Genomic DNA, 17,234 nt, shown 5'->3' on the forward strand with positions numbered 1-17,234 from the left:
ATGTTTATCCTGTGTGTGGGTGAGTGTGTTCATGAGTTTTATAGCCCAAGTACTACAGAACATGATCAATGAAAGGGAACACTGTTTTCCAGATATGGCAGGGCAATTATTTAAATGAACTGACAAGGGTTGGATGACATGGATAAGACCTATGAGAGTTCAAGGCATACCGAATCCAGGCATGACAAAGTAGGTGGCAGACAGAATTCTGGCAAAACTAAGTAGGTAGCTTGATGTCCAACTTACTGGAGAAGAGCAACTGAGCGGAGACACTTTTCACTAACCAACATGCTCTAGTGGAGATCAAACATCCTTTGACTTACAGCCAGTACGAATTAAACCATTCATCAAATGAAACCTAATATTCTCTGATTTTGAGTATACATTTGTGTCCCTTCCTGATTAATCTACTCTTTATCCTCTTAAGTCCCAATACCTCACGCTGTTAGCGGTCACATCTTTCCATTTGACATGGTTTTCCCTCAAGCTTCATACCGCCCCGAGATCATACAACTTTTTGTCCCCTCTCCACTGCTTCCTTGACAGCCATCTTGTCCTTTACCACACCACGCATCCCCAGTCCTTTACTCTCCAAGGGGAAAAGACCATAAATCCTGCTTTGTTTTGAGGCATGTATTTCTGTGATGCCCCATCCACCAAACACAATCCATCATTGACCAAATAACACAACATGTTAACAAATTTTTATTCTTTGAGAAAGAATAATCCATTGGAAAAGATACCAGGATTCATAGAAGACCTGAGGTATCTCTGAAAAAACACATTCCCAAAGAGAGAATTAAGTCTGCCCCTCAAAATTTGAGAATTTCACTTTAACAGATCTTCACCAAATCATAGACATAGATATGGAAGTCATTATCAAACTTGATGAAATACACAGAAGGTTTGTTGGGAACTTGGCAAAAAATTTTACCTATCGCTTGGGTTCCATCTTTTTTGTTGTACTGCACTCTTTTGCCCTCCAAGGAATCCCTGCCTAATTCCAAAGTCACCTCTACTGGAGGACATTCAGGCGTGATGTGGAGGTTGCCTTCAATGGAATCATCATGATGGTGGTAAAGGTACAGGACCGGATCATTCTCGTTGACAATGTAGAAACAGGTCGTTATGGTCTGCACCTCATCTGGGACCACGCCACTCCACTCTTCCTTAGAGCCTGGCATGATGTGGAGGTTGCCTTCCAGGTAGTCATCCAGGAGGTGGTAAATGTACAAGACCGGATCTTTCTTGTAGTAATATAAAACCAGGTCTTCATGATTGGCACCTCTTCTAGGACCATCCCGTTCCAGTCATTCTTAGAGCCATTTGTGCCCATGAATGTATGTTTCACTGCTCTGCCAACTATGGTGTTTGAGAGATGAGTGTCTGTCACCTGAGGAAATGGCACATTATTAGGCAGGATCTTCAGGTTTAAAATCCTTTCATCACTATGAAGCTCCAAGCCATAGACACAATCAATCCCATCATATTTCAACAAATAGAGAGAGGGATATGTTGGCAGTTGATCTAGAATGATGGCTTTCCAATGGGTGACTGGTTCATTGGCTTCCTTCCAGCCATGAGAAATTCTGCGGCCAACAATATTCTCCAGGGCCTCAAAAGGCTTACTAAGTTTTTGCTTCTGGAGCGATGGCCCATTCTTCTTCTGGAGATGTGGCATGCAACTCATACTAAGAGGCATCTTCATCATGGCGGGAGACTTTCTGAGATAGGCCATAGCACTCCTGTTCCACTGTCTCTTGGCTCTGTTTCTGTGCTTGGGCTTCATAGCTGCCAATCTCTGCATAGGAAGAACTCTTCAGTTTAAATCAGACACAAAGTGGTTTCCTCCACCATAAGTGCCTGCAAGGATAAGAAGGTGAGCATGTGAGGTCAAGGCTCTTTTTAGGAATAACTTTGGAGCAGGTGAAAAAGGCAGGGCTGAATAGATTTGGATACCTAAATGTAATATGTTCTTAAGAAATTAATAGGAAAATTATCAAACTCTTGTCTACAGCTCAGTATATGTGTATCAGAGACATATTCCTGCTACAAAATGCAATTGACCTCTACTGAGAAACCTACTTCCTGACTTACTATATCAATGAGAGAGGAAGCTATGCCTATACCTAAAGTGAGAAAGAAATATCTGAACAGATGGCAAAGAATTCAAAGAACAGCCACTCCTCTCCTTACCACTCAAGCTACTGGTTAGTTGGCTGATCTATAACCACCTGCCCAAGGTCATGGCACTCCAGTCCACTGGCTCTCTCTATTGTGTCTGCTGATCTAGATCCAGGTTGATTACATAATGATATTCTGTATCTTCATTAGAGAAGTGAGTACTGTGAGTCAAACTGCCAAAGAAAAGAAACATTAATCTGTGCATCAGCACCTATTAGAAATAATTATCTTTTAAAACACATATGGACAAAGAGGATCTTTGCCATTTAAGTGGACTGAGGAATTGGACATTTTTAGCAAAGATAGAGTGGGGAGAATACCTGACATTAACCGTCCCCCAGCTATCAAATATAGGAGCTCTTAACGTCATAAATTTTGGACCCAGAGCAGATTTGAAAGAAACCTTTCTTTGACTACAGAGGTCCTAGTTGCTTCCTAAACATATTTAAAAAAAGAAAATATCTTGGCTCTCTAGATTCCAACTTCTGGAAATTCGGTTGAACAGTTGTGGAGCCCAAGAGCTGAACTGACCTCTTCAGCCACCGTGAAGATAGTAAGCCCACCTTCACAGAAGACTAGTGCTTCATGGGGAACAGAGTTGCCACCCCCAACCCAAAGCTTTGTGACATCATCAAGGCTCTACTTATGTCATAAAACTCCTCCTAGCCAGGTTTCTTCCCTACTTACCCCCAGAAATATGCACCATACAGGTCCTAAAATGCTGCTCATACAGCCCCATGAAGACCCAAAATAAAAACCCCAATCTTCTTCCCAATTACTTGAGTCATATTTTCCAAGTAACTCAACCCCTTTATGTGTTTTTTTTTCTGTAAAATAATTTTAGGTCTGAATCAACAACTCACATGAATTTTTTTTTCCTAGCTCCAATGTCCTCATTGGTTATTTTCTATTGATTTTTCCATTACTTCATAATAATAATTATCAAACTTTCCACTTCTCTTCCTCCTCCCACATTCTTCTTGTTCCACAAATAAACCTCTCCACTCAAACACCAGTCCAAATAGAGGGCAGGGTACTTTGAGCTGTGGGAAGTCCAAGCCCACCCTTCATCCATCCAGATTTAGCAAGGTATGCATCCACAAAAAATATGATCACAAAAAGCCAGTGTATGATATGCAGACAATTGCAAGTGCCATTATCTTTGGCTTCTCCGTCTGCCCCAATTGTCAGCCACATTCAGAGCTTCCAGTTTGATCCCATGTTCTTTCATTCCCAGGTCACTGGATTAGTTGAAATCCCCTTAGTTCAGGCACAGTGTCTCATAGTGTGGACCAAGCCCTTATATTCCTGACATCCTTGCTCTTTTTCTCCATCCATCTGCTCTTCCACTGGAGCTTGGAAGCTCCATCTAGTTTTCTGATTTTGACCCTGACTTGATCTCCATCATTTGCCAAACAAAAGTTCCATGGTGGTTTTCAAGATAGTCAGTCATCAGTCTGACTATGGGACAAGGCACACATAGTTCCTAGGGACATGTCACAGTGCGGTCCACTTCTCCTCCCTGGTTAAGTACCTAGAGAGGGTCACCCTATGGCCTTCTGAGAACCACTCAGAGATATCGATCTTGACATCCCCAGAATGGCCCCATAAATTGAGATATCATCAGTGTATGTGCATTAACTTGTGTGTGTTTGTGTGTGTATTTAAAGCACAATAACAAATGGATTGTAATATTGAAGTTTCTTCTCATCTTGAGAAGAATATTTGCTACAGAAACACTCTCACAGTAATAGTGAGAGTGTAAACTATCTAAGAAAGGAGAAATAACTGGAGGAATCCCCCAGGAGTTAGGCTCAGTGTCCCAGGAATTACGCCCAAGGAAAGTCAATGAACTCAGTGATGGAAGATAAAACCCAGCCTAAATAAAACCCTAAATCATTTAGGTGGAACATGAGATACTCTTACAACAGTTACAAGAGGTCTAAAATGCCTGGACTGGAACATAAGGGGAACACAATGACGTGGAGCTGAGAGTGCATGGCAAAACTGATTGGATCTGGCAAAAATTATGTAAGCATACCAAGGAAACCACCAGTGGGACAAAACCCTAAGAAATCTTTATGACAACATATCATGTTGAACATAATGAGATTTATAGACAAAGGAAAGATCTTAATTATTTCACTGTCACACAGGTGATGATGAACCAGTTCCATCGTAGAGTGACTCCCTGCTGTGTTTAAGATAACCTGTCAATTCAGTCTAGTCAGTTACAAGGAAATTTGCATTAATTGCACAGATTAACTATCAGCATTATTTACTGCACAATCAAAGGCAAGGCAAAGAAATCATAGACATGTTGTTGAATGCTGATGATGTTATTGGGAGTTTTGATGGGTTGTTTTCTTAAAGGGAAATCATCGGTGACTCTCAGGCATGAAGCAGATCCTTTCTCTGTGATGTTTCCTGAATAGCCACTGAGATACCAGCCCATTGAGCTGTGGTCTCTCTCTTTTAAAAAGCAACTTCTACGTTCAGCTTGATCTCTTGCTTGAGCTTCCCTTCCGGCTACTAGGCTCCTTTTCTGATCCTGCAGAGGGCTTTTGTAAGGGATTGTGATCTCTAAGTTTTTCCCCTTTCAAGAACTAATCATTCTATTAATCACAATTCTAAACTGCTGTGGGAGTTTGTTTGTGACTTATGCCTTCACATGTGATACAAGCGACCTGTGTGTATAGGGTCTTCTCTCTGTTCATGTGGGGAAGGCATGGCAGCAGGAGTAGATGGCTGCCCATTCTCTTTAAGGAAATCAGTAAACAGTGGGGACCAAGTACAAGGATGTCCTGAAATATTAAGTCTTGTCCTTTCAAGGCCCCAAAGCCTCCAGCTAGGTTCAGGGTCACGACAATCTCCAAAACCCACCGAGCATGAAGTATTCAGAACCAGAAGCCTGTGTGTGCCATATCACATAAATCCATCGTGAGTACACCAATCTGTTTTTTTTTAATTCTAAACTATTTTGTCCCATCAGAACGATCGATATTACCAATTAACCAAATTTGCTGCATCTTTGGTGTCCTAGAATTGCTTTAAATTGTTGCTGGGACAGTCTTACAAACCTTCCTGTGCTGTTATGAGACCTTAAGGGGACAGCACTTATTTCAGAAATCAAAGGCAGTTGGGTTCAATCCTATGGTTAGCTGTTAGCTAGACACTGGAAGGATGGATTTGACTAAGAAAGGGAGACAGCATACATGGAGGCAGGTAACCTTTCCTTTGCAAAATGACCCATTTTGAGGCCTTACTTCAGGCTCTTCTCTTCTCCTAATCTTGTTTTTTTTATTAGTTTAGGAGAAGAATTAAAACTCCATTTACAGTATCTGTGAACCCGAATGAGTTAAGTATGTGTGACCAACTTGATGTCTGCCTGTCTGTCAACAGGGCCAGAGTTCAGGGGCATCTGATGCATAGCACAGGAATGTCAGCCATCAATCTCTGGTCCACCTAACTCTACAGCATTAGAGTTGTCATGGTTGCTCATCTGATCTTCCTCATATGATCTCCATCCACAGAGATGTCAGAAAAATCCTCCCCTGAGAGGGCAAGTTCTTTACAAATGAAAGATTATAAAACAGAAGACACATGGGAGATTTATATGGGCAAGCTGTTGAAAGGATAAAGTGACAGAAGAAGTTTATTGATTAATTAAAGAAAGAATCCGCTTCAGCTGAAAGGTTAGAACATAGGTAGGTGGAGTAAACAAAATTGAATGCCGGGAGGAAGAGGTAGTGAGCTCAGAGAAGCCATGCTCCCCTCTCCCCGGCAGATGCCATAGCTCTGCTCTCTGAGGCAGATGTCGATGCAGCCAGCCACCATGTCAGACATGCTGAATTTTTCCTGGTAAGTGCACCTCGTTATACTACACTGATTATTAGAAATGGGTTAAAATGCTGAATCTAATAGGCCAGCAGTGTTTAAAAGAATACAGTTTTTGTGTATTTATTTCAGGCATAACCTTCATGCGGCCGTGGTGCTGGGGACACAGCCTCGCTGCTCAAATAACGACAGAATGGCTTGCAGCCTTGTGGACAACTGAATCCACTGAAAGCCTGAGAAAGCTTGGGAAAGAGTAAAGCATGTTTTCTTGGTAGCAGCGATTTCTCGGTCTGCTCTGCTTGCTAGAAGAAAGCAAGGGCTCTCATCTAAAAGAGGCTTGCTGACTCAGCTTCAGCTGCAAAACTCTGCAGCCCTTAAGAGGTCCTGCCACAAAACAGTTAAATGGTGTTGATAAAAGCCAACTGAATGCTTGTATGTTTTCAGCAGTAGCAGGAAAAAAAACTGTGTTGTTTTAAAATGCCTGCTTTCTGGGCCATCCTGCTGGGCAAACTCTGACTGTTTGAGGAAGGAGGGCCAGCTACAGAAAGAGGGCTTGAGTGTTGTCTGTTGCAGCCTCTTTGATGGCAAGGACCTTGAAACACTGTAGACTTGTGGCACTGAATGCGGCTCTGTTCGGTACCTCAGCCACAAGGTTGGAATGGCAGAAAGCTAAGGAATGGGCTACATCTGGCCAGCAAAGCCCCGGCTTTAGTCCTACTGAGATTGCTTGGTAAATGAAAGACTCATGTGGTCAGAAAAACAGAGAGAGAAATAGAGTAAAGAGAGATTCAAAGACAAAGAAAAATTTGAAATGATTTACAGTGTGTTAAAAATATGTGCAGGCTAAAATTTGAAGTTCTTAAAGTTAAAAAAAGGAAGAGAGTTGTTGGGTGTGGTAGTACACACCTGTAAACCCAACACATGGGAGGCAGAGAGAGATTGACCTCTGTACCTTCAAGGTGAGGTAGCACACGCCTTTAATCCCAGTGCCTTGAAGGCAGAGACAAACAGATCTTTGTGAGTTCAATGTGTAGTAGCATACACATTTAATCCCAATGCCTGAAAGGCAGAGAGAGGCAGATCTCTGAGACTTCAAGGACAGACAGGTATACAGAGTTATTCCAGGTCAAAGATACAGAGAACCTGTCTCAAAAGGCAAAAAATAAAAAGGAAAAATAAACAAAATAGAGGTTAAATTGAAGCGCACAAAGATGGAAAATTCACAGCGAATTTTGATATGGTATGCTATTATGCTCTTTTTGAATCATTTGAATTTTGAGGCAGTAGCAATAGCTGCTAAAAGATGTTTCTTTATAAAAGCTGCTGAAATAATCCAACATAGATATTTTGAAAATGCCTTGACTTTGAAATTTGGATCTAAGGACATGATGCTTTGGAAAGGAGTTTTTATTTTGTTTTCAAAGACGGTGATAGTCTGTGGATGCCTCTATCATAATATGGTAGGATGGACCACGCCCTACTTAAAGGTTGCTGTGAACACCTTTAAAAAATTGCTTCGCTCAACTGCCAACTGAGATAAATCAATAACGATACCACCATTTAGCAGGAAGCATTTTGGAGAGAAAAAAACTGCACCCACATTCCCAAATATGGCTTATAAATGTTCTTTTACATTTAAAGTGGGATGTGATATAGATATGAATATTTGCATTAGTATAGATTTTGCTTTACTGATAGAGATTTTAGGTCAATTTTGTTATATGTATATGCATTTTTGATCTCAATTAAGGTATTGTGATTGTGTAGTTCATTTAAAAATATAATGTATATAGGTTATTAATGGATAATCATTAATAATAGTCAAGTTTGTAGTCATCTTAGTTAGATTTTCTAGCTACATAGATATATATATTTCAGTTAGATAGCCATTATTCATATCTCTCTAGACTACAAAATAGGTTATTTAATGTTTTAGTACCTTAGGGTTTTTCATGACAGTGAGACACTCTACTCTTGGCAGCACGTGTCTACTTCAGGAAGAAGATGGGCATCAAAGAGGATCCTTATGGAGTTTGATAGCCATTTGGGGAAGAAACTGCTCTTGCCTGGATTGTTGCATAAACTGTACACAGAAAACACTCAGAGAGAGGACTACTGAACTTGCCTAAAGGTGAGATGATCTTTTCGTGTTCCTGATTCAGGAAAGGGTCAGCAAAACATTCTTCAAGACAAGCAGATAGTGACTGCCTTTGAAATTTCCTGCTTCATGGAAATGTCTGCTGGAAACTATGGGCCTGTATGCTGAGGATGGAAACACCAATGGTACAGAGGAACTTTGGGTGACTGTCCAGGCAGCGAGATGTCTCTGTCATTTCTAGAGTTTGAAAATGGCTTACTTTTTGTTTGCTTAGGTAACACTGTATTATTCTGGAGTCTCTGATGGAGTTGATAGTAATAGTTTTCCATTGTTATGATAAAAGATAAAATAGATATAAATATTGTAACTGTAATTCTTGCTTGATAACTGTTTTGTTATATGTAAATTTGCTATGTTAAAGTTAAAGATTCCGTTCTTGTTTAAACAGAAATAGGAGTAACGATGGAGTATAGGTCATTGGTTAATTAAATAAAGAAACTGTTTGGCCTGAAAGCTTAGAACATAGGTGGGTGGAATAAACATAAGAGAAAGCTGGGAGGAATAGGAATTGAGCTTAGAGATGCCATGCACCTCTCCCATGGGCAGAAATGGTAGCTCTGAACTCTGAGGCAGATGGCGATACAGCCAGCCACCAGGTCAGACATGCTAAATCTTTCCTTCTAAGCGCACCTCGTGCTGCAACATACATTATTAGACATGGGTTAAGAGGCTGAAAATAATGGGGCAGGCAGTGTTGAAATGAATAGTTTTGTGTTGTTATTTCGGAGCATAACCTTACAAAGCGGCCCCATGGGGATGCAGCCCTGCTGCTCAAATTTCTACAATCAAGGGGGAAATGGAAGAAGGGAAGAAAGAAGAGAGAGAGACAAGGAAGAATGGATGAATTCAATCATTCATTGGAAAAATGAGTGAACCAATGAATGAGGAGACCTAGTAGGAAAAAATGTGCTGCATTCCCTCAGAGAGTCAGGTCAAATTAAGGATTGACAAGGTTTTCCACTAAGGAGGAGGCTTATTCCATTTTACCTTCTTTGTGCTCCAGGCCCACCCACAAGAGTGATGATGAGGACAGGGAGAAGAAGAGGAGAGGGTGTACCAGAATTCCCTGGTACAATTTCTCACCCAAATTGTAGCCAAATCACCTGACCTGGGACAGCTGATCTACATGCTGGACCCTAACTTCCAGTTTGACAACTCTAAAATTTTAACCAAGTTTGTGAAGATGAAGGAACCAAAAATAGCCCAGTTACAGGATGGCAGGTTCCTTCCAGGATGGGAGTCAGACATCAGTACCATACTGGTATTTGGCGGTTTGATGGGTGTGTGGGGTCTTTGCCAGACTCCACCTAGCATCATGGATTCCCTACTTTACTGATATTATGGAGTTCGGTGCATTCATCATATGTGTGCATGTCACACACTAGTGGGCATCATATGTACATGTTTATCCTGTGTGTGGGTGAGTGTGTTCATGAGTTTTATAGCCCAAGTACTACAGAACATGATTAATGAAAGGGAACACTGTTTTCCAGATATGGCAGGGCAATTATTTAAATGAACTGACAAGGGTTGGATGGCATGGATAAGACCTATGAGAGTTCAAGGCATACCGAATCCAGGCATGACAAAGTAGGTGGCAGACAGAATTCTGGCAAAACTAAGTAGGTAGCTTGATGTCCAACTTACTGGAGAAGAGCAACTGAGCGGAGACACTTTTCACTAAGCAACATGCTCTAGTGGAGATCAAACATCTTTGACTTACAGCCAGTACGAATTAAACCATTCATCAAATGAAACCTAATTTTCTCTGATTTTGAGTATACATTTGTGTCCCTTCCTGATTAATCTACTCTTTATCCTCTTAAGTCCCAATACCTCACGCTGATAGCGGTCACATATTTCCATTTGACATGGTTTTCCCTCAAGCTTCATACCGCCCCGAGATCATACAACTTTTTGTCCCCTCTCCACTGCTTCCTTGACAGCCATCTTGTCCTTTACCACACCACGCATCCCCAGTCCTTTACTCTCCAAGGGGAAAAGACCATAAATCCTGCTTTGTTTGGAGACATGTATTTCTGTGATGCCCCATCCACCAAACACAATCCATCATTGACCAAATAACACAACATGTTAACAAATTTTTATTCTTTGAGAAAGAATAATCCATTGGAAAAGATACCAGGATTCATAGAAGACCTGAGGTATCTCTGAAAAAACACATTCCCAAAGAGAGAATTAAGTCTGCCCCTCAAAATTTGAGAATTTCACTTTAACAGATCTTCACCAAATCATAGACATAGATATGGAAGTCATTATCAAACTTGATGAAATACACAGAAGGTTTGTTGGGAACTTGGCAAATAATTTTACCTATCTCTTGGGTTCCATCATTTTTGTTGTACTGCACTCTTTTGCCCTCCAAGGAATCCCTGCCTAATTCCAAAGTCACCTCTACTGGAGGACATTTAGGCGTGATGTGGAGGTTGCCTTCAATGGAATCATCATGATGGTGGTAAAGGTACAGGACCGGATCATTCTCGTTGACACTGTAGAAACAGGTCGTTATGGTCTGCACCTCACCTGGGACCACGCCACTCCACTCTTCCTTAGAGCCTGGCATGATGTGGAGGTTGCCTTCCAGGTAGTCATCCAGGAGGTGGTAAATGTACAAGACCGGATCTTTCTTGTAGGTAATATAAAACCAGGTCTTCATGATTGGCACCTCTTCTAGGACCATCCCGTTCCAGTCATTCTTAGAGCCGTTTGTGCCCATGAATGTATGTTTCACTGCTCTGCCAACTATGGTGTTTGAGAGATGAGTGTCTGTCACCTGAGGAAATGGCACATTATTAGGCAGGATCTTCAGGTTTAAAATCCTTTCATCACTATGAAGCTCCAAGCCATAGACACAATCAATCCCATCATATTTCAACAAATAGAGAGAGGGATATGTTGGCAGTTGATCTAGAATGATGGCTTTCCAATGGGTGACTGGTTCATTGGCTTCCTTCCAGCCATGAGAAATTCTGCGGCCAACAATATTCTCCAGGGTCTCAAAAGGCTTACTAAGTTTTTGCTTCTGGAGCGATGGCCCATTCTTCTTCTGGAGATGTGGCATGCAACTCATACTAAGAGGCATCTTCACCATGGCGGGAGACTTTCTGAGATAGGCCACAGCACTCTTGATCCACTGTCTCTTGGCTCTGTTTCTGTGCTTGGGCTTCATAGCTGCCAATCTCTGCATAGGAAGAACTCTTCAGTTTAAATCAGACACAAAGTGGTTTCCTCCACCATAAGTGCCTGCAAGGATAAGAAGGTGAGCATGTGAGGTCAAGGCTCTTTTTAGGAATAACTTTGGAGCAGGTGAAAAAGGCAGGGCTGAATAGATTTGGATACCTAAATGGAATATGTTCTTAAGAAATTAATAGGAAAATTATCAAACTCTTGTCTACAGCTCAGTATATGTGTATCAGAGACATATTCCTGCTGCAAAATGCAATTGACCTCTACTGAGAAACCTACTTCCTGACTTACTATATCAATGAGAGAGGAAGCTATGCCTATACCTAAAGTGAGAAAGAAATATCTGAACAGATGGCAAAGAATTCAAAGAACAGCCACTCCTCTCCTTACCACTCAAGCTACTGGTTAGTTGGCTGATCTATAACCACCTGCCCAAGGTCATGGCACTCCAGTCCACTGGCTCTCTCTAATGTGTCTCCTGATCCAGATCCAGGTTGATTACATAATATATTCTGTATCTTCATTAGAGAAGTGAGTACTGTGAGTCAAACTGCCAAAAGAAAGAAACATTAATCTGTGCAGCAGCACCTATTAGAAATAATTATCTTTTAAAACACATATGGACAAAGAGGATCTTTGCCATTTAAGTGGACTGAGGAATTGGACATTTTTAGCAAAGATAGAGTGGGGAGAATACCTGACATTAACCGTCCCCCAGCTATCAAATATAGGAGCTGTTAACGACATAAATTTTGGACCCAGAGCAGATTTGAAAGAAACCTTTCTTTGACTACAGAGGTCCTAGTTGCTTCCTAAACATATTTACCAAAAGAAAATATCTTGGCTCTCTAGATTCCAACTTCTGGAAATTCGGTTGAACAGTTGTGGAGCCCAAGAGCTGAACTGACCTCCTCAGTAAGATAGTAAGCCCACCTTCACAGAAGACTAGTGCTTCATGTGGAACAGAGTTGCCACCCCCAAACAAAGCTTTGTGACATCATCAAGGCTCTACTTATGTCATAAAACTCCTCCTAGCCAGGTTTCTTCCCTACTAACCCCCAGAAATATCCAGCATACAGGTCCTAAAATGCGGCTCGTACAGCCCCATGAAGACCCAAAATAAAAACCCCAATCTTCTTCCCAATTACTTGAGTCATATTTTCCAATTCAACCCCTTTATGTGTTTTTTTTTTTCTGTAAAATAATTTTTGGTCTGAGTCAACAACTCACATGAATGTTTAATTTCCTAGCTCCAATGTCCTCAGAGGTTATTTTCTATTGATTTTTCCATTACTTCATAATAATAATTATCAAATTTTCCACTTCTCTTCCTCCTCCCACATTCTTCTTGCTCCACAAATAAACCTCTCCACTCAAACACCAGTCCAAATAGAGGGCAGGGTACTTTGAGCTGTGGGAAGTCCAAGCCCACCCTTCATCCATCCAGATTTAGCAAGGTATGCATCCACAAAAAATATGATCACAAAAAGCCAGTGTATGATATGCAGACAATTGCAAGTGCCATTATCTTTGGCTTCTCCGTCTGCCCCAATTGTCAGCCACATTCATAGCTTCCAGTTTGATCCCATGTTCTTTCATTCCCAGGTCACTGGATTAGTTGAAATCCCCTTAGTTCAGGCACAGTGTCTCATAGTGTGGACCAAGCCCTTATATTCCTGACATCCTTGCTCTTTTTCTCCATCCATCTGCTCTTCCACTGGAGCTTGGAAGCTCCATCTAGTTTTCTGATTTTGACCCTGACTTGATCTCCATCATTTGCCAAACAAAAGTTCCATGGTGGTTTTCAAGATAGTCAGTCATCAGTCTGACTATGGGACAAGGCACACATAGTTCCTAGGGATATGTCATAGTGCGGTCAAATTCTCCTCCCTGGTTAAGTACCTAGAGAGGGTCACCCTATGGCCTTCTGAGAACCACTCGAGAGATATCGATCTTGACATCCCCAGAATGGCCCCATAAATTGAGATATCATCAGTGTATGTGCACTAACTAGTGTGTGTTTGTTTGTATGTATTTAAATCACAATAACAAATGGATTGTAATATTGAAGTTTCTTCTCATCTTGAGAAGAATATTTGCTACAGAAACACTCTCACAGTAATAGTGAGAGTGTAAACTATCTAAGAAAGGAGAAATAACTGGAGGAATCCCCCAGGAGTTAGGCTCAGTGTCCCAGGAATTACGCCCAAGGAAAGTCAATGAACTCAGTGATGGAAGATAAAACCCAGCCTAAATAAAACCCTAAATCATTTAGGTGGAACATGAGATACTCTTACAACAGTTACAAGAGGTCTAAAATGCCTGGACTGGAACATAAGGGGAACACAATGATGTGGAGCTGAGAGTGCATGGCAAAACTGATTGGATCTGGCAAAAATTATGTAAGCATACCAAGGAAACCAGGAGTGGGACAAAACCCTAAGAAATCTGTATGACAACATATCATGTTGAACATAATGAGATTTATAGACAAAGGAAAGATCTTAATTATGTCACTGTCACACAGGTGATGATGAACCAGTTCCATCGTAGAGTGACTCCCTGCTGTGTTTAAGATAACCTGTCAATTCTGTCTAGTCAGTTACAAGGAAATTTGCATTAATTGCACAGATTAACTATCAGCATCATTTACTGCACAATCAAAGGCAAGGCAAAGAAATCATAGACATGTTGTTGAATGCTGATGATGTTATTGGGAGTTTTGATGGGTTTTTTTCTTAAAGGGAAATCATCGGTGACTCTCATGCATGAAGCAGATCCTTTCTCTGTGATGTTACCTGAATAGCCACTGAGATACCAGCCCATTGAGTTGTGGTCTCTCTCTCTTTTAAAAAGCAACTTCTACCTTCAGCTTGATCTCTTGCTTGAGCTTCCCTTCCGGCTACTAGGCTCCTTTTCTGATCCTGCAGAGGGCTTTTGTCAGGGATTGTGATCTCTAAGTTTTTCCCCTTTCAAGAACTTATTATTCTATTAATCACAATTCTAAACTGCTGTGGGAGTTTGTTTGTGACTTATGCCTTCACATGTGATACAAGCGACCTGTGTGTATAGGGTCTTCTCTCTGTTCATGTGGGGAAGGCATGGCAGCAGGAGTAGATGGCTGCTCATTCTCTGTAAGGAAATCTATAAACAGTGGGCACCAAGTACAAGGATGTCCTGAAATATTAAGTCTTGTCCTTTCAAGGCCCCAAAGCCTCCAGCTAGGTTCAGGGTCACGACAATCTCCAAAACCCACCGAGCATGAAGTATTCAGAACCAGAAGCCTGTGTGTGCCATATCACATAAATTCATCGTGAGTACACCAATCTGTTTTTTTTTTTTTTTAATGCTACATCATTTTTTCCCATCAGAACGATCGATATTACCAATTAACCAAATTTGCTGCATCTTTGGTGTCCTAGAATTGCTTTAAATTGTTGCTGGGACAGTCTTACAAACCTTCCTGTGCTGTTATGAGACGTTAAGGGGACAGCACTTATTTCAGAAATCAAAGGCAGTTGGGTTCAATCCTATGGTTAGCTCTTAGCTAGACACTGGAAGGATGGATTTGACTAAGAAAGGGAGGCAGCATACATGGAGGCAGGTAACCTTTCCTTTGCAAAATGACCCATTTTGAGGCCTTACTTTAGGCTCTTCTCTTCTCATAATCTTGGTTTTTTTATTAGTTTAGGATAAGAATTAAAACTCCATTTACAGTATCTGTGAACCCGAATGAGTTAAGTATGTGTGACCAACTTGATGTATGCCTGTCTGTCAACAGGGCCAGAGTTCAGGGGCATCTGATGCATAGCACAGGAATGTCAGCCATCAATCTCTGGTCCACCTAACTCTACAGCATTAGAGTTGTCATGGTTGCTCATCTGATCTTCCTCATATGATCTCCATCCACAGAGATGTCAGAAAAATCCTCCCCTGAGAGTGCAAGTTCTTTACAAATGAAAGATTATACAACAGAAGACACATGGGATATTTATATGGGCAAGCTTTTGAAAGAATAAAGTGACAGAGGAAGTTTATTGATTAATTAAAGAAAGAATCCGCTTCAGCTGAAAGGTTAGAACATAGGTAGGTGGAGTAAACAAAATAGAATGCCGGGAGGAAGAGGTAGTGAGCTCAGAGAAGCCATGCTCCCCTCTCCCCGGCAGATGCCATAGCTCTGCTCTCTGAGGCAGATGTCCATGCAGCCAGCCACCATGTCAGACATGCTGAATTTTTCCTGGTAAGTGCACCTCGTTATACTACACTGATTATTAGAAATGTGTTAAAATGCTGAATCGAATGGGCCAGCAGTGTTTAAAAGAATACAGATTTTGTGTATTTATTTCAGGCATAACCTTCATGCGGCCGTGGTGCTGGGGACACAGCCTCGCTGCTCAAATAACTACAGAATGGCTTGCAGCCTTGTGGACAACTGAATCCACTGAAAGCCTGAGAAAGCTTGGGAAAGTGTAAAGCATGTTTTCTTGGTAGCAGCGATTTCTCGGTCTGCTCTGCTTGCTAGAAGAAAGCAAGGGCTCTCATCTAAAAGAGGCTTGCTGACTCAGCTTCAGCTGCAAAACCCTGCAGCCCTTAAGAGGTCCTGCCACAAAACATTTAAATGGTGTTGATAAATGCCAACTGAATGCTTGTATGTTTTCAGCATTAGCAGGAAAAAAAAACTGTGTTGTTATAAAATGCCGGCTTTCTGGGCCATCCTGCCTGGGCAAACTCTGACTGTTTGAGGAAGGAGGGCCAGCTACAGAAAGAGGGCTTGCGTGTTGTCTGTTGCAGCCTCTTTGATGGCAAGGACCTTGAAACACTGTAGACTTGTGGCACTGAATGCGGCTCTGTTCGGTACCTCAGCCACAAGGTTGGAATGGCAGAAAGCTAAGGAATGGGCTACATCTGGCCAGCAAAGCCACGGCTTTAGTCCTACTGAGATTGCTTGGTAAATGAAAGACTCATGTGGTCAGAAAAACAGAGAGAGAAATAGAGTAAAGAGAGATTCAAAGACAAAGAAAATTTTTAAATGATTTACAGTGTGTTAAAAATATGTGCAGGCTAAAATTTGAAGTTCTTAAAGTTAAAAAAAGGAAGAGAGTTGTTGGGTGTGTTAGTACACACCTGTAAAACCAACACATGAGAGGCAGAGGGAGATTGACCTCTGTACCTTCAAGGTGAGGTAGCACACGCCTTTAATCCCAGTGCCTTGAAGGCAGAGACAAACAGATCTTTGTGAGTTCAATGTGTAGTAGCATACACCTTTAATCCCAATGCCTGAAAGGCAGAGAGAGGCAGATCTCTGAGACTTCAAGGACAGACAGGTATACCGAGTTATTCCAGGTCAAAGATACAGAGAACCTGTCGCAAAAGCCAAAAAATAAAAAAGAAAATAAACAAAAGAGGTTAAATTGAAGCGCACAAAGATGGAAAATTCACAGCGAATTTTGATATTGTATGCTATTATGCTCTTTTTGAATCATTTGAATTTTGAGGCAGTAGCAATAGCTGCTAAAAGATGTTTCTTTATAAAAGCTGCTGAAATAATCCAACATAGATATTTTGAAAATGCCTTGACTTTGAAATTTGGATCTAAGGACATGATGCTTTGGAAAGGAGTTTCTATTTTGTTTTCACAGAGGGTGATAGTCTGTGGATGCCTCTATCCTAATATGGTAGGATGGACCACGCCCTACTTAAAGGTTGCTGTGAACACCTTTAAAAAATTGCTTCGCTCAACTGCCAACTGAGATAAATCAATAATGATGCCACCATTCAGCAGGAAGCATTTTGGAGAGAAAAAACTGCACCCACGTTCCCAAATATGGCTTATAAATGTTCTTTTACA

This window comes from Microtus pennsylvanicus, chromosome Y, assembly GCF_037038515.1.
Source record: "Microtus pennsylvanicus isolate mMicPen1 chromosome Y, mMicPen1.hap1, whole genome shotgun sequence".
Classification (NCBI taxonomy): Eukaryota; Metazoa; Chordata; class Mammalia; order Rodentia; family Cricetidae; genus Microtus; species Microtus pennsylvanicus.